This window comes from Lepidochelys kempii, chromosome 5 (genome assembly GCF_965140265.1).
Source record: "Lepidochelys kempii isolate rLepKem1 chromosome 5, rLepKem1.hap2, whole genome shotgun sequence".
Classification (NCBI taxonomy): Eukaryota; Metazoa; Chordata; order Testudines; family Cheloniidae; genus Lepidochelys; species Lepidochelys kempii.
In genome coordinates, this window is record NC_133260.1 from 25,304,873 (window position 1) to 25,331,900 (window position 27,028).

The 27,028-nt window shown below is 44.0% G+C and overlaps 1 protein-coding gene across 2 annotated transcripts in view; it reads right to left on the reverse strand.

Moving 5' to 3' along the window:
- Positions 1-27,028, reverse strand: part of PRLR (prolactin receptor) — a 325,280-nt gene that overhangs the window by 264,474 nt on the left and 33,778 nt on the right. The window contains exon 1 of one of the 2 annotated variants that reach the window (XM_073343723.1): positions 16,644-16,846. The exons of the other annotated variant lie outside the window; for it this stretch is intronic. The gene's annotated coding sequence lies outside the window, so the exon portion shown is untranslated. Of the gene's footprint in view, positions 1-16,643; positions 16,847-27,028 lie in introns of those variants that run through there. 2 annotated transcript variants of the gene reach the window in all.

Here is a 27,028-nt window from a genome sequence, read left to right on the forward strand (position 1 = left end):
CAGAGTTGGAAGGGACCTCAGGAGGTCATCTAGTTCAACCCCCTGCTCAAAGCAGGACCAGTCCCCAATGTTTGCCCCAGATCCCTAAAAGGCCCCCTCAAGGATTGAGCTCACAATCCTGGGTTTAGCAGGCCAATGCTCAAACCACTGAGCTATGGTCAAGCATGACTTGCCCTGGGTGAATCCACGTTGACTGTACTGATCACCTTCCTTTCCTCCAAGTGCTTCAAAATGGATTCCTTGAGGACCCACTCCATGATTTTTCCAGGGAATGAGGTGAGGCGGTAGTTCCCCAGATTCTCCTTCTTCCCTTTTTTAAAGATGGGCACTATATTTGCCCTTTTCCAACCGTCCGGGACTTCCCCTGATCGCCATGAGTTTTCAAAGATAATGGCCTATGGATCTGCAATCACATCAGCCAACTCCCTCAGCACCCTCGGATGCAGTGCATCCGGCCCCATGGACGTGTGCATGTCCAGCTTTTCTAAGTAGTCCTTAACCTGTTCTTTCACCACTGAGGGCTGCTCACCGCCTCCCCATACTGTGCTGCCCAGGACAGCAGTCTGGAAGCTGACCTTGTCTGTGAAGACCGAGACAAAAAAAGCCTCCTCTGTCATTAGGTTGCCTCCCCCATTCAGTAAGGGTCCCACACTTTTCCTGACTTTCTTCTTGTTGCTAACATACCTATAGAAATCCTTCTTGTTACCCTTCACGTCTCTTGCCAGCTGCAACTCCATTTGTGCTTTGGCCTTCCTGATTACACCCCTGCATGCGTGAGCCATATTTTTACACTCCTCCCTGGTCATCTGTCCAGGTTTCCACTTCCTGTAAGCTTCCTTTTTGTGTTTAAGCTCACTGAAGATTTCTCTGTTAAGCCAAGCTGGTCGCTTGCCATATTTGCTATTCTTTCTGCACACTGGGATGGTTTGTTCCTGTGCTCTCAATAAGGCTTCTTTAAAATACAGCCAGCTCTCCTAGACTCCTTTCCCCCTCAAATTAGCCTCATGGGAGATCCTGCCCATCAGTTCCCTGAGGGAGTCAAAGTCTGATTTTCTGAAGTCCAGGGTCTGTATTCTGCTGCTCTCCTTTCTTCCTTTTGTCAGGATCCTGAACATGACCATCTCATGGTCACTGCTGCCCAGGTTGCCACCCAATTCTACTTCCCCTACCAAGTCTTCCCTGTTTGTGAGAAGCAGGTCAAGAGGATCACAGCCCCTAGTTGGTTCCTCCAGCACTTCCACCAGGAAGTTGTCTCCAACACTCTCCAAAAACTTCCTGGATTGTCTGTGCATTGCTTTATTGCTCTCCCAGCAGATGTCAGAGTGATTGAAGTCCCCCATGAGAAACAGGGCCTATGATCCGGAAATTTCTGTTAGTTGTCCGAAGAAAGCCTTGTCTACCTCTTCCTCCTGGTCTGATGATCTATAGCAGATGCCCACAATTACATCACCCTTGTTGCTCTTGCCTCTAAATTTAACCCAAAGTCTCTCAACAGGCTTTTCTCCCGTTTCATACTGGAGCTCTGAGCAATCATACTGCTCTGTTACATACAGTGCAACTCCTCCACCTTATCTCCGCCACCTGTCCTTCCTGAACAGTTTAAACCCATCCATGACAGTGCTCCAGTCAGTGAGTTACCTCACCAAGTCTCTGTTATTCCAGTCACATCACAGTTCCTTGACTCTGCCAGGAATTCCAATTCTTCCTGCTTGTTTCCCAGGCTTCTTGCATTTGTGTACAGGCACCTAAAATAACTAGCCAATTGCCCTACTTTCTCAGTATGAATCAGGAGGCCTCCCCTGTTGCACCATCCTCCTTGTGTTTCCTCCCGCTACCCCACTTCCCCACTTACCTCAGGGCTTAGGTCTCCATCCCCTGGCGAACCTAGTTTAAAGCCTTCCCTCACTAGGTTAGCAAGCCTGTCCATGAAGATGCTCTTCCCTCTCTTCGTTAGGTGGATCCTATCTCTTCCTAGCAATCCTTCCTGCAACAACATCCCATGGTTGAAGAATCCAAAGCTGTCTCTCCAACACCACCTGTGTAACCATGCCTTTACCTCCACAGTTCAATGGTTCCTACCTGGGCCTTTTCCTTCAAGAGAGAGGATGGACGAGAACAAGACTTGTGCCTCAAACTCCTTTATCCCTCTTCCCAGAACCACAAAGTCTGCAGTGACCCACTCAAGGTCATTCTTGGCAGTATCATTGGTGCCCACATGGAGAAGTAGGAAGGGGTAGCGGTCTGAAGGCTTGGTCAGTCTCGGCATACACTCCATCACATCCTGAATTCTAGCTCCAGGCAAGCAGCACACTTCTCGAGTTTCCCAGTCTGGACAGCAGATGGATGACTCCGTCCCCCTTAGGAAGGAGTCCCTGACCACCACCACCCATCTCCTCCTCTTGGGAGTGGTGGTCGTGGAGCCCCCATCCATAGGAAAATGCATCCCAGACCTTCCAGTCAATGGGGTCTCCTTCTGATCCCTTCCTTCAGATGACTCTTCCAAACCATTCTCTGCCGTAGTACTTGTGCAGAGAGCCTGAAAACTGTTTCTTACCTCTATCTGCATTGGGGGTACCTGAGTTCTCCTCTTTCTTCTTCTGAAGGTCACATGCTGCAATTTTCTTCCCCGTTCTGCACGGCCCTCTCCGATTCTTCAGCATGCTGTGCCTGCAGTACCAGACGCTGACTTCTATCCAGACAGTCTTCGTTTTCTCTGATGCAACGCAGGGTCGATACTTGGGTCTCTAGCCCTTAAACTTCTCTTCCAGTTTGGAGACCAGCTTGCACTTCGTACAAATGAAGTTTCTTCTATCCTCTGGGAGAAAGAAAAACATGGCACATCCTGTGCAGATCACAACAGCTGGTCGCTCACTATCCATATTGTCTTCCTTCTAAGAGTCTCTTCAGATGTTGTATTTACTGCTCACAGAAGCCCAAAAGGCAAAAACTTTGTGGGAACTCCCCTCAGGCGAACTCCAAGGCAAACTCCCTGTCCTCTGTTTGCCTCTTCTCTGCTCACTCACTGGCTGCTTTTTGATAAGGCTGCTGGCTCGAAGCAATTGCTCCAGCTCAAAGCCTTCCCTCGAATCAATCACTCTAGGACCACCTGGAACAAAGCACTCTCATTTCTCGCTTTTCAAACAAACAACCACACGGTCAAACAGTCCCTGCAACTAGCTCTGGTCAAACAAATGGTCACAGCAGACAGACACTCGGATATTCACCCCACCAGCTCATAACACAGCCCCCCTAATGCAGCACTCACTGTAGGTCCTCTCGGACGGTTCCCAGACAAACTCTCTCAGTTTGCCTCTCCTCTGTTCGCCGCTCATTACCTACATTCATAGGGAATTCTGAGAATTTCACATATCCAAAAGAGAAATATGTAAAGGAGAGATAGGATGAACAACCCATTAGTACTACTACTAATTGTCAAAAGGAAATGTAGAAAGTCAAGCCATTTTCAACAACTCTGTGCTAGTGGTCTGAGAAGAACTGACAATAATGTATTAAAGGTTGTACACTATGTAAAGTCAGGGATCAAAAAAATTTATATAATTTTTTCTGTTAAAATGTTTTGTCTCTGCCATTGGAGAACAGCTTGCTTGTCAGAGCAAATTTCAAACTTGAACAGGCTGACACAAGAAATGTGGAAATTGAACACACAAAAAGAAAAAAAATTTGTACAGAATTATGCCTTCTTAGAAAACCTTGGAAATATGGATGTGGATAATCTAAATTAGGAAAGAAGTCAGAAAAAACAGAAGGTTGCTTTGAAAGAAGTGTCAGACCTACTTCTCAACACTTACAAACCACATTCTGATTTCATATGAAATATGCCCTGCATTGAGCCCAATGCCTAGAACAACTTGGCACCAATAGATTGGTTGGGGATTGGAACTGCTTTGAGCAGGGGTTTGGACTAGATGACCTCCTGAGGTCCCTTCCAACCCTGATAGTCTATGATTCTATGAGGAACCTTGAGCAAAGGCCAAAAATCTAAAATCTAAAGGGTAAAAAAGTCAATTGGGCAGTTCTGTAATGAAAAAGTGGTTAGAGGAAAGAGGAAAGAAAAGGTGGCTTGACAACATTAAAGACTTGTTGAACAACATAGCTCCATGGGTGACATAAGGAGCACACAGATGTCTGGTATGCAGTGTTCTTATAGCCCTGTCTGCCCCAAGATATTAGAGAAACAAGTTCGGTGAGGTAATGTCTTTTAAAGTTGTTCCGGTAAAAGATATTACCTCTCCCACCTTGTCTCTCTAATTCCAGTGGTGGTGATTTGTAGAGACTATCCCTTAGTAAAGCAACACAAAACAACTTAGTTGTGAGGAAAAAAATAGTCTCAGTGTGTGTAGTGTGACTGCTGATAGTCTGTGGTGGGAATTAGCTGGCAGCTGATATTTATTTACTGTTTTTTACAGATAAAATACAAGCCCCTCCTGTGTCCAAAGTCAAATGCAAAGCTAAAGTTCAAAATGAAAATGAATCAGGTTTCTTGCCAACAGAATCTTACTCTGCTATACTGCCTCAAACAGAGTCGGCTCCTTATGTTACTTTAATCCTAGAGCAAATGAATCCCAAAACTAAGGCTATGCAAAATAAATAGTTTGTCAATTACCGGAAATGCTCAGCAATCCAAAATTCAATCATTATTTTCAACTGAATTCAGATGACCTACTTGGTTTTTCCAGTAGAGCCATCAAAGGAGTGCCACAGGTCAAATCAGGCTGACTCATGATGACTTGGCAAGCTGGCACTTGTTTGTGGTGGCTGCCATCTTGTGCTCCATGATCCAAACTTTTCTTTTAAAATGGTGCCTAGTGTTAGGATATAGATATTCAGGCCTGTCTGTAAAGGCCTATACTCTAATTTAGGTGTATTCTTATCACTTAGCTAGTTATAGAGGTACAAAAGAAAGAATCAAAATCACTGTCTGCCGGTGTAAGGGCCTTCTCTTACTGTGACAGTCTGAGGCCCTGTTCTTTGGCTAAGGCCATTGACTAAGCAACAGAGGCAGCCATAAGCTGGGAAGTGAATGGTCACATCCTCACATTCCAAACTAGTCACATTGAAATAAGGTGCTATTGGGCTGTTAGGAATACAATCCTGCCCTGATAATGCCTATCACCTCCAGAGAAAGGGAAGTGCGTAGAAGATGTAAAAGGAAATTTAGTTTGATAGCATCCTGTCTGGCAAGAACTCACTTATCAATAGCTGGGATGTGAAATCCTCATTTCTGTGTTGTTCTATCATTGTAGTCCCATTTCCCATTGTTTGTCTGTATAATCTCTGTCTGGTTCATAGAATCATAGAATATCAGGGTTGGAAGGGACCTCAGGAGGTCATCTAGTCCAACCCCCTGCTCAAAGCAGGACCGATCCCCGACTAAATCATCCCAGCCAGGGCTTTGTCAAGCCTGACCTTAAAAACTTCTAAGGAAGGAGATTCCACCACCACCCTAGGTAACGCATTCCAGTGTTTCACCACCCTCCTAGTGAAAAAGTTTTTCCTAATACCCAACCTAATCTCCCCCACTGCAACTTGAGACCATTACTCCTTGTTCTGTCATCTGCTACCACTGAGAACAGTCTAGAGCCATCCTCTTTGGAACCCCCTTTCAGGTAGTTGAAAGCAGCTATCAAATCCCCCCTCATTCTTCTCTTCTGAAGACTAAACATCCCCAGTTCCCTCAGCCTCTCCTCATAAGTCATGTGTTCCAGTCCCCTAGTCATTTTTGTTGCCCTCCGCTGGACTCTTTCCAATTTTTCCACATCCTTCTTGTAGTGTGGGGCCCAAAACTGGACACAGTACTCCAGATGAGGCCTCACCAATGTCGAATAGAGGGGAACGATCATGTCCCTCGATCTGCTGGCAATGCCCCTACTTATACAGCCCAAAATGCCATTGGCCTTCTTGGCAACAAGGGCACACTGTTGACTCATATCCAACTTCTTGTCCACTGTAACCCCTAGGTCCTTTTCTGCAGAACTGCTGCCGAGCCATTCGGTCCCTAGTCTGTAGCGGTTCATTGGATTCTTCCGTCCTAAGTGCAGGACTCTGCACTTCTCCTTGTTGAACCTCATCAGATTTCTTTTGGCCCAATCCTCCAATTTGTCTAGGTTCCTCTGAATCCTATCCCTACCCTCCAGCATATCTACCACTCCTCCCAGTTTAGTGTCATCTGCAAACTTGCTGAGGGTGCAATCCACACCATCCTCCAGATCATTTATGAAGATATTGAACAAAACTGGCCCCAAGACAGACCCCTGGGGCATTCCACTTGATACCGGCTGCCAACTAGACATGGAGCCATTGATCACTACCCGTTGAGCCCGACAATCTAGCCAGCTTTCTACCCAACTTATAGTCCATTCATCCAGCCCATACTTCTTTAACTTGCTGGCAAGAATACTGTGGGAGACCGTGTCAAAAGCTTTGCTAAAGTCAAGGAACAACACGTCCACTGCTTTCCCTTCATCCACAGAGCCAGTTATCTCATCATAGAAGGTAATTAGATTAGTCAGGCATGACTTGCCCTTGGTGAATCCATGCTGACTGTTCCTGATCACTTTCCTCTCCTCTAAGTGCTTCAGAATTGATTCCTTGAGGACCTGCTCCATGATTTTTCCCGGGACTGAGGTGAGGCTGACTGGCCTGTAGTTCCCAGGATCCTCCTTCTTCCCTTTTTTAAAGATGGGCACTACATTAGCCTTTTTCCAGTCATCTGGTACCTCCCCCGATCGCCATGAGTTTTCAAAGATAATGGCCAATGGCTCTGCAATCACATCTGCCAACTCCTTTAGCACTCTCAGATGCAACGCATCCGGCCCCATAGACTTGTGCTCGTCCAGCTTTTCTAAATAGTCCTGAACCACTTCTTTCTCCACAGAGGGCTGGTCACCTTCTCCCCATGCTGTGCTGCCCAGTGCAGTAGTCTGGGAGCTGACCTTGTTCGTGAAGACAGAGGCAAAAAAAGCATTGAGTACATTAGCTTTTTCCACATCCTCTGTCACTAGGTTGCCTCCCTCATTCAGTAAGGGGCCCACACTTTCCTTGACTTTCTTCTTGTTGCTAACATACCTGAAGAAACCCTTCTTGTTACTCTTAACATCTCTTGCTAGCTGCAACTCCAGATGTGATTTGGCCTTCCTGATTTCATTCCTGCAAGCCTGATCAATATTTTTATACTCATCCCTGGTCATTTGTCCAATCTTCCACTTCTTGTAAGCTTCTTTTTTGTATTTAAGAGCAGCAAGGATTTCACTGTTAAGCCAAGCTGGTCGCCTGCCATATTTACTATTCTTTATACACATCGGGATGGTTTAAGGATTCTTTAAAATACAGCCAGCTCTCCTGGACTCCTTTCCCCCTCATGTTATTCTCCCAGAGGATCTTGCCCATCAGTTCCCTGAGGGAGTCAAAGTCTGCTTTTCTGAAATCCAGGGTCCGTATTCTCCTGCTCTCCTTTCTTCCTTGTGTTAGGATCCTGAACTTGACCATTTCATGGTCACCGCCTCCCAGGTTCCCATCCACTTTTGCTTCCCCTACTAATTCTTCCCGGTTTGTGAGTAGCAGGTCAAGAAGAGCTGTGCCCCTAGTTGGTTCCTCCAGCACTTGCACCAGGAAATTGTCCCCTACATTTTCCAGAAACTTCCTTGATTGCCTGTGCACCGCTGTATTGCTCTCCCAGCAGGTATCAGGGTGACTGAAGTCTCCCATGAGAACCAGGGCCTGCAATCTAGTAACTTCTGCGAGTTGCCAGAAGAAAGCCTCGTCCACCTCATCCCCCTGGTCTGGTGGTCTATAGTAGACTCCCACAATGACATCACCCTTGTTGCTCACATTTCTAAAATTAATTCAGAGACTCTCAGGTTTTTCTGCAGTTTCATACTTGAGCTCTGAGCTTTCTGTGATTGTTCCTGTCTGCTGTATAATTAATTTTGCTGGGTGTAAACTAATTAAGGTGGTAGGATATAATTGGTTAAATAATCATGTTACAATATGTTAGGATTGGTTAGTTAAATTTCAGTAAAATGATTGGTTAAGGTATAGCTAAGCAGAACTCAAGTTTTACTACCTAGTCTGCAGTCAATCAGGAAGGGGGCGGTGGGGAAAATTGGAATAATGTTTTGATAAGGGGGGGAAATGGAAACAGGGACACAGGTAAGGCTCTGTGGTGTCAGAGCTGGGAAAGGGGACACTAAGGAAGGAAACTAGAATCATGCTTTCTGGAAGTTCACCCCAATAAACATGGAATTGTTTGCACCTTTGGACTTCGGGTATTGTTGCTCTCTGTTCATGCGAGAAGGACCAGGGAAGTAAGTGGGTGAAGAAATAAGCCCCCTAACACCTAGTACTTATGGTTGGGAAGAAAATGCAGTGTGAACCATCTGCAAACCAACTAAATCCCCCAAAGCAACAGCACTTTTTTTTAAAAGCTAATCACTATACCTAGTGGCAAATTATGAATGAAAAGTAATAAATATGTGTTCTGTAGTAATGAAAACAAACCACCAATATCCACAAGTAGGAATTCCCCCCCCCCCCCCCCCGGCTACACTTTTATTGAAACTAAAACTTCTAGACTGAAAAGTGGAAATAAAGTGTATAGCTTCTTTAGCAATTTAAAGGAACTCAGAGTCAGTTATAAGTAGACTCCACTGCACTAGAATGGTAAAGTATGTCAGCCATAGAGTAGCAGAGAGAGGCAATTTGTCTGGTGTTAACCTGAGTTGCTTAGAATGGCAGATAAAGAGTGACATAATGAGTTTGGTCAAGATAAACTTTGGTTTTTGTCATTGCTATAGATGGAAAGTAAACTTCAGTCATCCTTTGTGTCAGAGATTACTGGTTTCACAAGAGCTTTTGTAGACTTTTAGATGACTAAAAAACCTTTTTTTGATTTATAGAGCTTCCCAAAGGTTGGCAAGGAAGTAAAGCAACATTCCCTAGTTGTGTCTTTAATTTCTGCCCCACCCCCTCTTCCTGGCAAAATACCTTCTTTTGTTGTTTATGAATATGTCTTTGCTTTAAAAGTTTCTCTGCCCCATGTTACTTTGGCATGTTACTGACTAGTTTGATACTACAACTGCACACATGCTGATAATCAATGTCAAAATGGCCAAGGTTCTTTTTCATAATAACATCTCTGTATGTCTTCCTCTGATCTTTTCGGCATTAACGTTAATTATTCAACACATCTTCTTTGGGAAAATGGTGATCTCCATGTTTAGGATGTGTCCTGTCCAGCGAAGCTGTGCTTGCACAAGAATTGCATCAACAATGGTTGTGCAATCTCTTTGCAGAACCTGATTATTAATGATTTTATCTTGCTGCTTTACATTCATAATAGCTTGAAGGTGGTGTTGATGAAATTTTTCCAGCCCTTTGATGTTCCAGCAATAGCTTGCACATTTTTCACAGCTGGAAAATAAAGTGGATACCACCACAGTACGGTAAACATAGTCTATGAGTATACTGTGATAACAGCAAACTAATTGGGTCAAATTCTTTTCTGGCATAACTTTATTGACTTCAATGGAATTATTTTGCAACAAAGAATTTGGCTTCTCTTTCTCTCCCCCCCCCTCTTTTTTTAAAAACTTTTTATTAGTGTTGGCAATTTTGACAAAACTTGTCCAAGGTAAGTGAAATGTTTTATTCTATTAATTTTGGCATCACTGTTCACAAAGTTGGCAAATATATGTAAGATCTTATGTACATTTACTCTATTTTCTTCAGTTTATTACCTTCCTCGGAAAACTTGATGGTGATGGAGGTCTTCTGAAATTTGTACAGCTAGGGCAAAATCATTTCCATAAAGAAACTAACACATTAGCTCCTTAGTTACTTTTGTGGAGGTATTCAGTCTGCTCAGAATAAAGAGTTGATCACATGTTCAAAATATAATAAAATTCCTAGTACCATCTCTCTAACTGCAGTAATAATTGGTGATGCTAAGATGAGTCCAAAGTGATTCAATGCTCACACAACCTTGTTCATCTTCATTTGAAATTGCAAATGGATCTGAATGATATTCTTAGAGACACTACTGAGCATTCTTTTCTATGAGTGATTCAAAATTCGCACCCTGTCAAAACTTTACGTAGTTCATAACTACAATTTTATTTACAGTATTCTAAACACATAGCACTGTATGGTAAGAGGCCAGTGCCAGTCAAGAAAAAGGATTCCTGCCCTTAAGGGATAAGAATCTAATCAGACAGAGACAAATAGTTGAAGACAAGACCAAACACAGAGTGAGGAGTGGCCACTAGAACTTGAATGTTTCACAGAAAAAGTGAGGGTTTAAAAGTTCCCTAAAGGAAGATGTGGAGGGATTTAAGCAGCTGCACTGCTATCTGAGGCACGTGGTATGGTTTATGGAAAGATAGAGAGTAAGCAGTGGATGAAGGAAACAAATGGGTCAACGAGAAGGGATGATTGGGTGGAACATAAAGAGTGGGATGCGATGTACAAGGAGATGATAGCAGAGATGTTTTTAAGGTGCCATGCAGTCTTCAAAGTTCCAACACACAGTAATGTGATGTATAAATAAACAACAAGTGGGGTATGGAGAAGGAACTGAGAAGTATGACGATAAGTTATGGACAACTTAGAGAGGCTGGAGTAACGAGAGAAGGAGGTGACCAGGGGTTGAACAAGAACATCTCATACTTTTTTCTGCCATCTTGTGGAGGCTGCCATCTTGTGCACCAGAATTTGAACTATCGTTTTATAAAATTCTACTCTCTAGCCCCTATGTTTACAAAGATAACCTTAAAAAAGTGAACCAAGGATAACCTATGCTGTGAGGGCTGCCTGAATCTACAATATTACGATAGATAGCTTCCTGCCAGGATGGGTTAGAGTATGGCAGTATGCTTATACAAATAGGATAGTGTCTAGGAACTTAGAGGACTCTGCTTTCAGAAGGTGCTTGATGAGACAGTAGAGCCTATGGAATAGAACAGAGACAGTAGAGTGGTGGAAGGAATAAAGCCTCAATGTTGCACTGTCTTCTCTCTTTCATGTTATACTTGAACACACAATATAGTATCAGAAGTGAGTCAGCCTCTACAGATATGTGAAATCAGAAACTAAGAACATTGCAAAACCCCAAACCCCAAAACTAATCAAAGAGAAAATAAGGATTATTGCAGCATACCAGTTCCTACCCCTAAGCAGCTGGATGTGAAAGAGGGTTTGTTTAGCAACTGCACTTTCTTTAGGTCACAATGGGAAAACTATGAAAATGCAATGGGGCTGTATAAAAAGGAGAACAAAATGAGAGCAGCTACACTATTACCTGTAATGGGCAAAGGCTGAAATCTGTTCCAACAGTGTCTGGATATGGATAGGAGGACCTATGTAAAATCCTAAAAGTAGTCCAAAAGTATTTTCAGCCCTCAAAAAATGTCATATATGTTGGGGTAGCCTCTGGGACCTCTTCCACTCAGTCCAAGCACTCAGTCGACACCGGTGTCATCACTCAAGTTCCTTTATTTAGTATACAGCAAAGCTGTGCTAAGTTAATCAAACTCAAACATAGGGAATAAGTACAGGGTATACCACATATCCAAAGTTACACAAAAAACATTCCTTTCCATACATTTACACATCACATTACATTCACTATACATTGCATCGCATGTTTTGGGATTGGCCTAGTTACTTTATAAAAAACAATCCCTGTACAGCCTGTCCACATGCTGTCCATGTTTGATTTTAATCTTTATTTCATCTTTACGCTCTCAACTTTTCTTGTCCATTTTATCTGTTCCTAGTAAATGGTTCCCTGTATGTTCCCTCTCTTATCTTAGCTAACTCGAACATTCTGTCTTTTAGCTTACTGACCCTTTTACTTATTTTAGCACAAACATTCCATTTTCAGCCTGCTAGCTACCTCCCTAATCTTGTCTTTGAAAAAATAAAACTTGCCCCATGTTTAATCTCTCATGTCAAGCCAGGTCTACAATATACAAAAAGTATCTTTTCAACAAGCGTAATCAAGAATCTGGAGAAAACAGATACGTATATTGCTAAGATGATTCATGCAATGATCAAATCTTAAAATATTAACTAATTTGTGATACATGAATAATTGAAATGGAAGTTGTAGGTGCTTGAATGAGAGCTCCCACATTAACTCTACCAAAAGCTATAGACACGTACAAAGTTAGTGAACAGGTTCACAAGTGGAGCAGACGCAGGGATAATTCACCCAGTAACACAGGGAGAGCATGAAATACAAAGAAAAATACACCAAAATTTGGGCAAAATCAAATACACAAACACACAGCAGAGAAGATTAAATGTAAAGGATGACTTCTGGGAACTATAAAGAAAAACATGATAGTTGCAAATACTTTACATATAGCATCATACCCAATAATTGTGGCAAGAGAAATCATTATGCAAAATCTAGTAGACAAGAAAAAAAAGCGAAGAAAAAATCATCATATTGAGGAGGTCAGCAGTGACTCAGAGGATGAAATTTTGTATATACATGACATTAATGCAGTGAAAAAGAGCAAAAATAAAGCTCAGACTAGCATCAGAGACAAGGCAGCAACACATAAAAACATTCCAAATTGACAGTGGGGCTTCAGTGAATGTGCTAGGCTACAAAGCCTTCCTCAGCATTATGGAAGAGAAGAAAGCAAAATTGCAATCAAGCAAAGTCAAATTAAAATTGTACAATGGCACAATCATAATACCACTAGGATAATGTAAATAACAAGCAGAATGCCAAGGAAAACCAAAGAAGCCAGGAGGGGCTGAAGGACAGAAAAGAGCCTGAGAAGGGCTGACAGCCGAGCCGAGAGGTCAGGCAGAAGAATTACAGGAGAGAAGTTATACCCTGGGCAGAGGGGATGCAAGCCCCCAGCCCAGCCCGCCCCTTCTGCTCGAGGCCCTGCCCCTCCAACCCCCTTTCCCCTGCCAGAGCTCAGAACCCTTCTCCCCAGTCCCGGGCCATCCGAGCACCCCCAGCCCTGGACCACTGGGTGGGCAGTGTGGCCCCCCCAAGCCCTGGAGCGCCGAGTGGGTGGCGCAGACCCCAGCACCAGGAGGGTGGGCAGCCTGTCCTTCCCCCAGCCCCCGAACACCGTGCTGGCCATGTGAGCACTGGCTCCAGCTGCCCGGAGTCCCTGACTTCAGGCTGGCCCTGGCCCTGGGGCTCCAGCCACAAGGGAAGAGTGCAGAGCGCCAGCGGGAAGCAGGAGGGAGCCTGGGGGCGGAGCGTGGGTGGGACCACACAGAGCTGTTTGGGGAGGCACAGCCTTCCCCGGCCTTTGATACCTGCCACCCATGAGTCAGATCCCTTGGGAAGAAGGAGCTGGACCTAGTTTGAGACTGGGGCAGAGACTTTGTGTTTTGTTTGTTTTGAACTTGGAGTAAGGAACTTTGTTTCCCTTTAAGGGATGGATTTTTGTTAAGGAATTAGCCACATCAATGCAATAAGTTATAACAGCAAGCCATGACAGTTACTGAAGCAGGCAGAGAATGGGAAACTGGGGCAGGGCTGCTGCAGAGCCACCCCAGACCACAAGGGAGTTTGCTGGAGAAGCCCAGTAATAAAGATGTACAAACCCGACTCACAGGGATCAGCATCACATCTTATGACATTCTGGTGTACGGATGTGGAGATCACGGCAGAAGCTATGGCAGATCACAAGCACAACCTCATTTGTCTGCTAGAAAGAGATGGGGAAGTAAATCTAAAAGTGAATAAAACCAAGACGAAATTGCACTTGACTACAATACCATACTGTTGACCTTCCAGACGATATGACCTGACCCCCAAAAGGGAAAGCAACACAGAAGACATCCACACTATTAAGATTTGTAAACTATCAAACAAAATTTCTCCCAAACCTCTCACATGTGTGCAAGCCCCTGAGGCAACTCCTGGACAAAGATGCTGTATGGAGGTTATTATCGCAACATGAGGCAGCCATCACGCAGATAAAGGAGCTGGTGACCAACAATGCCATCCTGAAATACTATGTTGTGAATGAAGAGGCAACCATCCAATGTGATGCCAGTAAGACGGGGTTTGGAGAATCACTTCTACAAAAGGGACAACTGGTAGCTTTCATGTCAAGGTTACGATCACTCGGGGGAAAAAGATAGGCCCAAAATGAAAATTAATGTAAAATGAATCGTTTGACTTGTATGTTCAAGAAAAGGGGGAGAAGAAAAGGAGAATCCCCAGATTCCTCTATATTTCCTTTCCCTTCTGGAGATGGACATATCTGTGACTGCTGGAGTGTGGTTTCTCCTTGCCTGAGAGTAACATAACAGACCCCATATCTGGTGGGCCCGAGGTTGGATACGGTCTATGAACCTGTGCCTGAACAATTATATGCTGTGTTGCTTCTGCTGTCAGCCATCAGTGCCAGAGTATGCTCTTGCTTCACCAGCTCCTTGAACTGGCTCCTCCAGATCTGAGAGTAATGGACCAGAGGAAGGCAAGAGAGTGGCTTCTAGCCATAAGAACTGGCTTCTCAGAGGAGAGGACAGCTGGCAACAATGTCACCTGGTAGAGGTCTGCAATCATCTATCAAGGCTGATCTGGAAATCACCAGAGCAAGGTATTTAAAGGTTATGAAAGGACTCACAAGGGAAAGGCTATGAGCCACACAGGAAGTTTGGGCAGGAGAGGGGAAGGAGACAAACTGGCCAAGGTCAGAGGAGGTGAGCTGGGGGCAGAAGTCTCAAGTTTCAGGACACCATGCATTCCAATAAAGGGCATTGGATGGCCCCAAAGGACTCTGACCCTAGCCCAAAGAATACTTCAGAGCGGTGAGGAAATTAAGGCAGGGAAATGCAGATAGGGTTTATTTTTGTGTAGATCTGGGCCTTTCTCTTGCTATTAAAGAAAGAGCAACCGTGGTTTAGAATCTTATGCAGAAACTGTGTTCATGTTAAGCATTATACCTTTACATGCCACTCTTAAAGAAGTAAACCAGAAGGCTCATACCTTTGGATGGAGTTCTGAGAGAGGATGTGATTAAGCTATGAGGGAAGTCTGAGGGGTAGGCACTGGTCTCAGGGATTGGGTAGTGGAGCATGTGGTCTAAACTCTCAGACTGGAGGTGACAGACAGAAGATCTGCTCTCTGAGAGTGTGGTCACAGTTCCTAAGATAGGTGACACCATGTTACAGTGAAGTCTCCCTCTCCCCCACCCAACCTGAACTAGCTCAGTATAAGTGAAAATTCACTGTAACTGGAATTTCAACACACACATTGCAACGTACCAAAACACATAGGGATGTTTATTTTACTTCAGTATAAAGAGAATTTCACTTTATCTGAATTCTCTAAAAGGATTCCTCTGCATCTCAAAGTGCTCTTTCATAGGTAAATGTCATACAGTATGTAGAATATATTAAAAATTAATCTCACCTGAAAACGAGTCAATGACGGTGAAGAAAAAGCTGCATGCTGGGTCAGCCAAAGGTAGCAAGATACAGTACATAAAAATAGTGTCTGCTAGAATAACCCTCCATGTACAGAGTTGTCATATCCGTACAATACAGGAATAGATCTTGCAAGCTGAGGGCTAGATCCAGGGTGTTAGGATCAACATTACAACACCTAACTTTTAGGCACCCCACCATGCAGTGTAACTCAGAATCCTGAGTTAGGTGCCCGAGTTGGGTGCTTTTTACAATGCATCAGAATAGTTAGGCGCCTAAGAATAGGATTCCCAGAAGGCACCAAGCTAATCTGGCTAATAAAAAATGCCAAGGAGAGGAGTAGGGCATAAGTCCCATCCCTTAAAGGTAGTTAGGCACCTAACTCTGGGATGGAGTGAGGTGCCTATCTCTACTCAGGATTGACAGCCATAAACCCTCTCCTGGAGCTAGGTCCCTAAGCCAGGTCAGCACTTCCTCGTGAGGAACGGAGGAGGAGGTGATGGTGTGCCCCCCTTGTACCTGGCTATCCAATGGTCAGTCATGTGTTCATGGAGCAAGCACTGGAACCTGGTCTCCCAGATGAACATGCTAACTCCTAGACTAGAGAGCATCTCACTCTCTCTCTCTGGCCCAGTGAATATTTAAGTATTTTATACAGAGTGGAAGAGTTCCAACAGGAGAGATGGAGAGAAACTCACTCCAGGACACCCTGTATCCCGGTGGTTGTGGCACTCACCTGGGAGGTGAGAGACCAGAGTTGGAGTCCCTGTGCCAAATCGCGCAGAATGCAGATTTGAACCTGAGTCTCCCACAGGCTTTGTGAGTGCTCTAACCACTGGGTTATTGGGTTTAAAGGACCACGATCCCATTTTGGGGGGGTTTGGCGTGCTCAAAGCCCACATACTGGATCAGGCTGCATAGGTAAGATAGATGGGGAATGCCTAGTTTATGAATCCCAGGGTTTAGGCACTGAGCAACTTCACAGTGTTAATTGCGTTAGGACTCCAGAGGCTTTGCACATGCACATAGGCAGAAATTTAGTTGCCTACACAATTAGGCAGCAGCTGAGAAGGGATATTGAATATTTAAATTTTGGACTTAGGCACCTAAAGTGGCAGTTAGTATTATAATTATTTATTTTTACCACCCTAGTGCCCAGGTGCCCTCGTCATGCATCAGGATCCCATTGTGCTAGGGGTTGCACCACTTACCTTTGTGGATCTAGCCTTAATTTCTTCTAGAACCTCTGCCTTGCTTCTGTTAATGCTGTGCATTGCTTATAAACAACCGATCTTGTCTCCAAATGGGAGTTTTGCTTGAAGAAGAATTGCAGGGGTGGACCATTTATAGAATCTTCTGGAGTTAATCAGGCTAACATATTCACTCACACAGGAAATAACCATATGGTTCTGAGCTGGAACAAGTGTGAAAAACATAAGGAAAGAAAGGAAAGCAATAGGTCCCATGAAAAAACTCTGGTTAACACTTCCAGGTAATAGAAGTAACCAGTCCCTCTATGTCACCTGATTGCAAAGAAAACAAAGAAAAATCAAAATTCTATCTGTTTTGCGGGGTACTTTTGCCCTTCCACAGTGACTTCCAATCAATAACCTTGAAAAAAATCTGTTCCTGCAAGACACATAGAACCACAGAATATTAGAGTTGGAAGGGACCTCGGGAGGCCCTCTAGTCCAATCCCATGCTCAAACCAGGACCAACCCCAACTAAATCATCCCAGCCAGGGCTTTGTCAAGCTGGGCCTTAAAAACCTCTAAGGATGTAGATTCCACCACCTCCCTAGGTAACCCATTCCAGTGCTTCACCACACTCCTCTCACCACACTCCTAGTGAAATAGTTTTTCCTAATATTCAACCTAGACCTCTCGCACTGCAACTTGAGACCATTACTCCTTGTTCTGTCATCTGCCACCACTTAGAACTGCCTAGCTCCATCCTCTTTGGAACTCCCCTTCAGGTAGTTGAAGGCTGCTATCAAATCCCCCCTCACTCTTCTTTTCTGCAGACTAAATAAGCCCAGTTCCCTCAGCCTCTCCTGATAAGTCATATGCCCCAACCCTTTAATAATTTTCATTGCCCCCTGCTGACTCTTTCCAATTTGTCCACATCCTTTCTGTAGTGGGTGGGGGGAGGGGGGCAAACTGCATGCAGTACTCCAGATGTGGCCTCATCAGTGCCGAATAGAGGGGAATAATTTTTTCCTTGATCCGCTGGCATGGTGTTGTTTGTGTTAAGTTCCATATGGATGGTGACCAAAACTATACAAAAATGCAGAGTTTGGTACAAAAGGCTCCACACAAAAAACAAGCTCTGAAATGTGTTTGTCACCAAATGTGAAAGGTCTGAGGGCTTTAACCTAATCCAAAAGCGAACTATAATCACATGACAAAGGTCATCGCAATGTAGCTGGAAACCATCACTCTTTCTTTACACCACAGTCATGTTCATGCTAGTTCTGCTGCTAAGTAATTAAGTGAATGTAATTTCAGAAGAATATTTTAAAGTGACTCAGAGCAAATGATAGTCATCATAAGAAAACACATTAAAACCAGATTTATTCTAGATATGGTAGGATGCAGGTTCCAAGAAAAGACAAGTATGTGCCTGTGGATGTAAAACTAACTCTTGTGGTCATCCACAAAACTTAATAGGTATCAGGTTTAAAAACAAACAAAAGGACGTATTTCTTAACACAACGCACAGTCAACCTATGGAATTCATTACTACGGGATGTTGTGATGGCCAAAACTATAACTGGGTTCAAAAAAGAATGAGGTAAATTCATGGAGGATAGGTCCATTAGTGGCTATTAGTCAAGATGGTCAGGGATGCAAAACCATGCTCTGGCTGTCCCTAGTCTCTGACTGCCAGAAGCTGGGAGTGGACGACAGGGGATGGATCACTTGATAATTGCCCTGTTCTGTTCATTTTCTCTGAAGTACCTGGGATTGGCCACTGCCGGAGAGAGGACACTGGGCTAGATGGACCTATGGTCTCACCCACTCTGGCTGTTCTCATGTTCTTATGATATGTCAGGGTAATATTCAGGATCTAAAAGATTGCACATCTTGAGCCACATGCTCCAATCCATTACATACTCAAAAAGGGAGCAAAATAGGGGGAAAAAAGTCCCCAAACAAGCTGACAAGTGGAAACAGGGGGTCTGCTACCTGACCCTGTCCTGTTAGGAGATCCTTTCACTCTAAACATTCATGGCTAGGTTTCTAAAGCTTTAGTGGTGGGAGGTGGCAGCTGCCCTCCATGACACCCCCCACGTGGGATTAGCTGGATTTTCACATGGATACCACTTGTAACTTTTCCTTTGCATCTTCTACTGGCCCCTCCCTATGCTTCCAGGTCCTTGTGTGGGTGGGAGCAACTGCCAGGATGGGGGATAATGGCAGCACAGCTTCACTAGCAGCTATTCCTCTATGGCCATGTCTACACTACGGCTGCTACAGCAATGCTTACGGATGGAAGGGGGTTTACTGTCAATGTAGGTAATCTGCCTCCCTGAATGGCAGTAGCTAGCATGACAGAAGAATTCCACCTAGCCATGTGTACATCAGGGGTTTGGTCAGCTTGACTGTGGCATTCAGGGGTGTGAATTTTTTAATCCCCAGAGCAACACAGCTAAGTCAATATAAATTTTAAATGTAGACCAGGCCTATTGGAAATGGGAACACTGGAGAGCTAGGCAGAAGAAAGAGTACTCTGCTGGGATCACCCAGAATCTGTAACATTCCCCACTGCTCTGCTGCTGTTATAGGCCACAACTCCTGACCCCTTCCAAATTGGAAGTAGTTTCTTCTCGCTGAGGGGAAGATGTTGCTTTATTTTACAGATTTAGACTACGCAGGGTAGTATGGGGCCCCTGTAATTAGGGTATCTTGGATTATTCAATAATGGCACTGTCAAGGAGGCTGAAGCAGATGATGACTTATAATTACATGTGTCCATTAAAAATCAGAAAAGGAACAATACCATCTGAGATTTATGTCAAATGAAAATGAAATACAAGATTACTCATGTCAAATTCTGGAAACAGGTTTGCAAACGCAGAATAGTAATAATTATTTACTCATAACAGACTGAAGATATTTTGAAATAATAATACAAGAGCCACGCTAAACCGCACAAATAATTGGTAGTCTCTCTCCACTGCTAAAGAAAAATCTAACAGCAAAGAGCTATGATGAGGTCTTATACTTCTAAATATCCCTATTTTTACAAAATATACAGTATTTTTACTTTAATTTGTATTTACATGGTTGTTCATGTGAATCAGCATTTATCAACTTCAAAATGTTATAAATATTAATGCATAGATATTAGAGTGTTAGGGACTACAGGAACACCATTAAAAAGTCAGATAGAACTAATTAAATCTCAAAACACTATACAAAGACAGGCAATCATTTTGCAGGTGGGGAAACTGAGATGGAGAAATAAATGGGAGTTTTGTGATATTGGACATTAGTTAATCTCTAAGGTTGCTATATTCATTCTTTGTGCCAAACAGGTAATGAATGATGAATTAGGAAGCAATAGGTTTCATGTAATTTATTGTGTTTATTTCTATTTTAAACTAAAAATATTTACTCTTGTAATATTGTAAAAATATTTACTCTTGTAAAAGTTGGCTAGATTGTCGGGCTCAACGGGTAGTGATCAATGGCTCCAGGTCTAGTTGGCAGCCGGTATCAAGTGGAGTGCCCCAAGGGTCGGTCCTGGGGCTGGTTTTGTTCAATATCTTCATAAATGATCTGGAGGATGGTGTGGATTGCACTCTCAGCAAATTTGCGGATGATACTAAACTAGGAGGAGTGGTAGATACGGTGGCAGGTAGGGATAGGATACAGAGGGACCTAGACAAATTGGAGGATTCGGCCAAAAGAAATCTGATGAGATTCAACAAGGATAAGTGCAGGGTCCTGCACTTAGGATGGAAGAATCCAATGAACCGCTACAGACTAGGGACCGAATGGCTCGGCAGCAGTTCTGCGGAAAAGGACCTAGGGGTGACAGTGGACGAGAAGCTGGATATGAGTCAACAGTGTGCCCTTGTTGCCAAGAAGGCCAATGGCATTTTGGGCTGTATAAGTAGGGGCATAGCGAGCAGATCGAGGGACGTGATTGTTCCCCTCTATTCGACATTGGTGAGGCCTCATCTGGAGTACTGTGTCCAGTTTTGGGCCTCACACTACAAGAAGGATGTGGATAAATTGGAGAGAGTCCAGCGAAGGGCAACAAAAATGATTAGGGGTCTGGAACACATGACTTATGAGGAGAGGCTGAGGGAACTGGGATTGTTTAGTCTGCAGAAGAGAAGAATGAGGGGGGATTTGATAGCTGCTTTCAACTACCTGAGAGGTGGTTCCAAAGAGGATGGTTCTAGACTATTCTCAGTGGTAGAAGATGACAGGACAAGGAGTAATGATCTCAAGTAGCAGTGGGGGAGGTTTAGGTTGGATATTAGGAAAAACTTTTTCACTAGGAGGGTGGTGAAACACTGGAATGTGTTACCTAGGGAGGTGGTAGAATCTCCTTCCTTAGAAGTTTTTAAGGTCAGGCTTGACAAAGCCCTGGCTGGGATGATTTAATTGGGGATTGGTCCTGCTTTGAGCAGGGGGTTGGACTAGATGACCTCCTGAGGTCCCTTCCAACCCTGATATTCTATGATTCTATGATTCTAATTGTCTCTGGGGGCGAGAGAGTGTTTTTAACCTCAACACATACTTTCAGAATTTTGAAGCAATGGGCTCACTGCTTTTCAGCAGTGAGAAGGGAGTCACTATTTTAAGTAGCATCATTTGTGATTTGACAATACAAGCAGCACTAAGAATGTTGCAATAAGCATGGCTGTTTGCCATATGTAATTTTCAGATGCATTGGGTTCTTTTTCTTAAAATATTTTGAAGTGGGAATTACAGGGAATTACATTTCTCCAGTCAGTTTGCTGATAGATCTGTGCAGTCTTTCAGGATCCCATAAATCAGGTCCTGAGATCAACGGGATGAACTTTCCCTCCTCAAAATATCTTTTCATTTTTTCCATTTTAAGCAGTCAGAAACAGTTACTGCCACCAAGACCCTTTCCCACCACTAATAGGGCATGTATGCTAGTGTATCGTAGATCATATAAGAGTAGGGTTAGAGGGATCTTGAGAGGTGATCTAGTCCTGCCCCCATGCTGAGGCAGGACCAAGTATACCTAGACCATTATTGACAGGTGTTTGTCTAACCCAGTGGTTCTCAAATTTTTGTACTGGTAACCCCTTTCACATAGCAAGACTGAGTGCAACCCCCCTTAAATATATAAAAAGTGTTTTTAATTTATAACGCTATTATAAATGCTAGAGGTAAAGCGGGGTTGGGGTAGAGGGTGACAGCTTGCGAACCCCCATGCAATAACCTCACAACCCCCTGAGGGGTCCCAACCCCCAGTTTGAGAACCCCTGGTCTAACCTCTTTGTAAAAATCTCCAGTGATGGGGATTCCACAACTTCCCTTGGTAGCCTATTTCAGAACTTAACTACCTTTATAGTTAGAAAGTTTTTCCTAATATCTAACTTAAATCACCCTTGCTGCAGGTTATGCTGATTACTTCTCGTCCTACCTTCAGTGGACATGAAGAACAATTGATCACCATCCTCTTTATAACAGCCCTTAACATATTTGAACTCTTCTCAGGTGGCCCCTCCATCTTCTTTTCTCAAGATTAAACATACCCAGGTTTTTTTAACCTTTTCTCATAGAACAGATTTTCTAAATGTTTTGTCATTTTTATTGCTCTCCTTTGGACACACTTGAATTTTTCCACGTCTTTCTTACAATAAGGCTTCCAACCCAGACACAATACTCCAGCTGGGGTCTCACCAGTACCAAGTAGAGTGGAACAATTACCCCACATCTTATATATGACATTCCTGTTACTACACCCCAAAATATTAGCCGTTTATGCCATCACATCACATTGTTAGTTCATATTCATTTGAGATCCCCTATTACTCCCAGATCCTTTTCAGCACTACTGTTGCCTCACCAGTTATTCCCCATTTTCTAGTTATTCATTTGATTTTTCCTTCCTCAGTGCAGAACTTTGCACTTGTCTTAAATTTCATCTTGTTGATTTCATACCAATTCTCCAGTTTGTCAAGGTCATTTTGAATTCTAATCCTGTCCACCAAAGTGCTTAAACCTCATCCACTAATTTTATAAGCATTCTCTTCACTACATTATCCAAGCCATTAATTAAAATAGTCAGTAGTGCCAGACCCAGGACAGACCCTGCGAAACCCCACTAGATATGTCCTCCCAGTATGGCAGTGAACCATTGACAACTACTCTTTTAAGTATGTTTTTTTTAATTAGTTGTGCATCCACTTTATAGTAATTTCATCTAGACCACATTTCCCTACTTTGCTTATGAAAATGTGTCAAAAGCCTTATTAAAATCAAGATAGATCACATCAACTGCTTCTCCCCTATCCACTGGGCCAGTGTACCTGTCAGATAAGGAAATTGTTCTTGACAAATCCATGTTGGGCATTACTTATCACCCTATTATCCTCTAGGTGCTTGCAAATCGGATTGTTTGATAATCCGTTTCAGTATTGTTCCAAGAACTGAAGTTATACTGATTGGTTTATAATTCTCCAGGTCCTCCTTTCCCCCCATTTTAAAAATAGGTTCTGTTTGCAAAGCAAAGCATAGTAAATTGGGACAGGGATAGGATTACATGGGACTACATTTTAAAACTACCACTAAGGCTCATATATACAAAATCTCTGTCAGCAGCAGCATCTCCTCCTTCTCCATCCATGCATCACAGCCTTGATCTACCGAGCTTCTTCTACACCACCAGTCCTAATGTGACTTGTTAAATTAGACCAACTTACCTGCCAACCTAGTAGGGTTGCCAACTTTCTAATTCCAGAAAACCGAACACCCCTGCCCCGCCCACTGCCCTGCCCACTGCCCCACCCCTTCCCCCACTCCTTCCTGAGGCCCTGTCCCCTGCTCATTCCATCCCCCTCCCTCAGTCGCTTGCTCTCCCCCACCCTTGCTCACTGCTCATTTTCACTGCAAGACCCAAACAGGCATATTTATTGTTTTGACAGATGTATTATGCTAATTTCAGATTTTATTTGTTACAGGACGCTACCGCTGGCAGCAAAATAGTCAAACAGGGTAATTTTTAAATAAATAAAATTTCACAAAGATTTTCATGATTCTTTCCCTCCCCTCTTTCCATTTTTTGTAACCAGCTCCATGTTTTTTGTTCACTACTGTTATTGTCATTTTATGTGTGGAATTAGGACCACACATTATCATAGCTGCAATGGGTCCATTAAAGGCCCACTCCTGAGCCCAAATACAAATCCATAGAGCACAACCTCAGAAATGCACACATATGCCTATATAAATAAACCTGTAGAAACTGACTCCCACACCTACACGCAGATACACACGTGTATTCATGTGTACACATCTAGCATGCACTAACACATATACTTCCACATGATTTATTAGGACAATTGTTGCTTAGTACCTAGAAACCCCAAGATCAGGGCTTCAGGGTGGTAGGTGCTAGATATACACATAAAAAGAGAGAGTCTGTAACAAAGAGTTTATAAGGTGGCTAGACAAAGGTGGGGAGAAATGTATGATATGTTGGCTCTTCCGCAATTACTAGTCAACAACATTCACTTTTTAAGAAATAATACATTTCTTTTAGAGTTCCCGTCTCTTTTAAAAACCTGTTATGAAATGAATACACACATTTGATGTCATCAATTTTTTTGTGCACAAGCCAGCAAAAGGAATAAAAGTCGAAGATTTAGGCTGCAAATTTTATTCACACAGGTATACGCACCTGCAGCAATACACGCACCTCCTTATGCAAAGACACACAGTCTCTTACACACTTACAATGCATGCATTCACACACTTGCCTACACAGAGACACTTTTTAGCTTTTCCAGGGGCTGCCTAAATCACCCAGTTGGGAAGGGAGGAGGGTGGGCTGGAGGGGAAAAGATGGTGGGAGGGTGGAGGAGAGAGGATGAGGAGGGAAAGAGCCAAGGACGAGAGCAGGGTGAGGGTGAAAGGGGGCAGTGAAGGAGAGATGAGGGGTTGTGTGTGTGGGGTATGTGGGGTGGCTGGGGATACAGGGGGAGGCAGAAGGCTACAGATGCATGAGGATGTGCGGGGCACGGGTGTATAAGGACATAATGGGAGTGCAGCAGTGTATGGAAGTGAATGGGGTGTGGGGGGGTGAGAGACATGGGGGTGGCAGGTCTGGGAGTTGGAGAGGATGGGTGGGAGAACACTGTAAGGGATACAGAGCTGGGATGTGTGGGTGTGGGGGGCAGGATGGGATGGGATGGAGAGGGATGCAGTGAGGGGGATGCGGGGGTGAGGAGGAGACAGGGAGGAATGCAGTCAGGGGGATGGGGATGCAGGGAGTTGGGACAGGGAGGGGTGCAATGGTGGGGGGGAAGGAGGTGCAGGGGTGGGACAGGAAGGGATGCAGTGAGGGGGATGGGGACGGATGAAGTGAGGAGGATTGGGGTGAAGGGGGGTGGGATGGGGACGGATGCAGTGAGGAGGATGGGGATGCAGCCCCATTCCCAGCACTCGGAGACGGGGATACACAAAACTCAAACTCCTGGGTGCCGGCGATGGAGTGACAGACCGCAGTTTGCTGTCGGGAGCCACACAGGGAGGAGAGGGCCGGGCAGCAGCGGGAGAGGTGCACACCGCACGACCCCTCAACAGCCATCTGCTGAGGGCTCATGAGTGGCACTAGTTCCTCCCCTGCCCTGAGCCAGCCAATGGGAGCTGCGCCTGTGGGAGGGGGGTGGGGCAGCTCGGGGACTCCCCCTGACAGCCCCTAAGGTGCCGGCTGCTTCCCAACTCGGGAGCCACATGGGCTGCGGTCCGGTGGCTAGCAGGGAGCCTGCCAGCCCCGCGGTGGTGCAGTCAAATGGCCCAGTCAGCAGTGCTGACTGGAGCCGCCAAGATCCCTTTTCGACCAGGTGTTCCAGTCCAAAACCGGACACCCAGTCACCCTACAGCTGAGGAGTTGGCTGGGAGCAGCTGCAGAGTTGGCTGGGCCTGGGCTGCAGCATTTGCAGGCTGACCTTGGAAAGTGCAGCAGAGCAGCGCTTAGGTCAAACAATGGATTCTATGCGTATACCCCATGTAGGAAAGCACAGGACCTACAATCAATCAGACCTTTAATAACTCTGGGCCTGCTATTGGTTCCTCCAGAGCTTCCGGCTCTCTGGTTCTTTCAGGAATGGAACAAGTAGCTCAAGTCATCCTGCTCAATGGTTCCTCTCTCACTCAGTAAAATAGCCAGCAGCTCAGGCTAAACCAGGACTGTTGGCAGGGATGGGAAAGTACTCCCCAAATCAGACTGCAAAACATTCAAGATAGTGATTACTCGTAATAGAGCTAGTATTTTAAAATATTAGATATTTTTAGTGTGAACAACTTAATGTTTCTGTTAACTTAATATCTGTATTGCATGATATATATGATTGTAAACTTAATACTATGATAATTTGTGCTTGCTTTTTGTTAATGCTTGCGTTTCTTGGGCTTTTGATAGCTCAAATTCTTTTCTCATCATACAACAGAAGCTAATTATGTTGTACATTCTTAGACTATCTCCATCAACAAGGATTGTTGAACATAATCACCCAGGACAGCTAGTTACAGGAAAAGTTGCCATAATTTCATTAACAGAGTAATACGAATGTTTATCATAGGTTACATACAGTATATACATCCAGTCTATTAATAAATCCCATGGCTGAGTCTGTTTAGAGAGACATATATGAGATGTGAGGCTGGCATACAGTGAGTTGTAAAATAAGGGCTATCAAAATATTGATGAAATTATTTACTGTCTGTGAAGAAAAGCTATTGTTTTCTCTGATCTATCTGGCATTCCAGAGGAAGATACAGGCACTCATGTTATAAACAGAAATGTCAAACCAGTGTGTAGAATTTCCTTTATTCAAAGTGAACAACAGACACTCCTAGCCTTTTAAAGGTTTGGAACTCCTATTATTCTCAACTTGATTAGAAAAGGGTTCTGCTCTCAGGGGATCTGGGAAAACCATGTCTAGATTTTGTACATATGTTGCTTTAGATGCTGAATGAAAATTATTGGGTTTTTAGAAGGCTCTTCTCCTGCTGCGTACAAGATTTATTAATTATTTATATTATGATGTAAGTGTGTGGCAGCACTGGAGCGCTAGGGAGGGTCTTTCTGCCTCCATCTAACAGTCAACGTAAATAAGAGATACACTGAGTTGAGGCTTTATTTGTGTATTTGTTATCCAACATCCTGTGAACATTTTGGTCCTTTTAGTTAAGATTCAGTTGTGTGTGTAAGGGTAATAAAAAGGTTAACAAACCTACACTTACTATGTCCTGATGAGAAGTCACCATAAGCAAAACTTCAGTTTTGCATGGCTGGAGAGTGGAGTTGGACAAGACAGGGAAGGAGATGAAAGGGGCTTCCATGTTGTGGTGAAGAGTGAATCCCTGGTGGCAAGCAC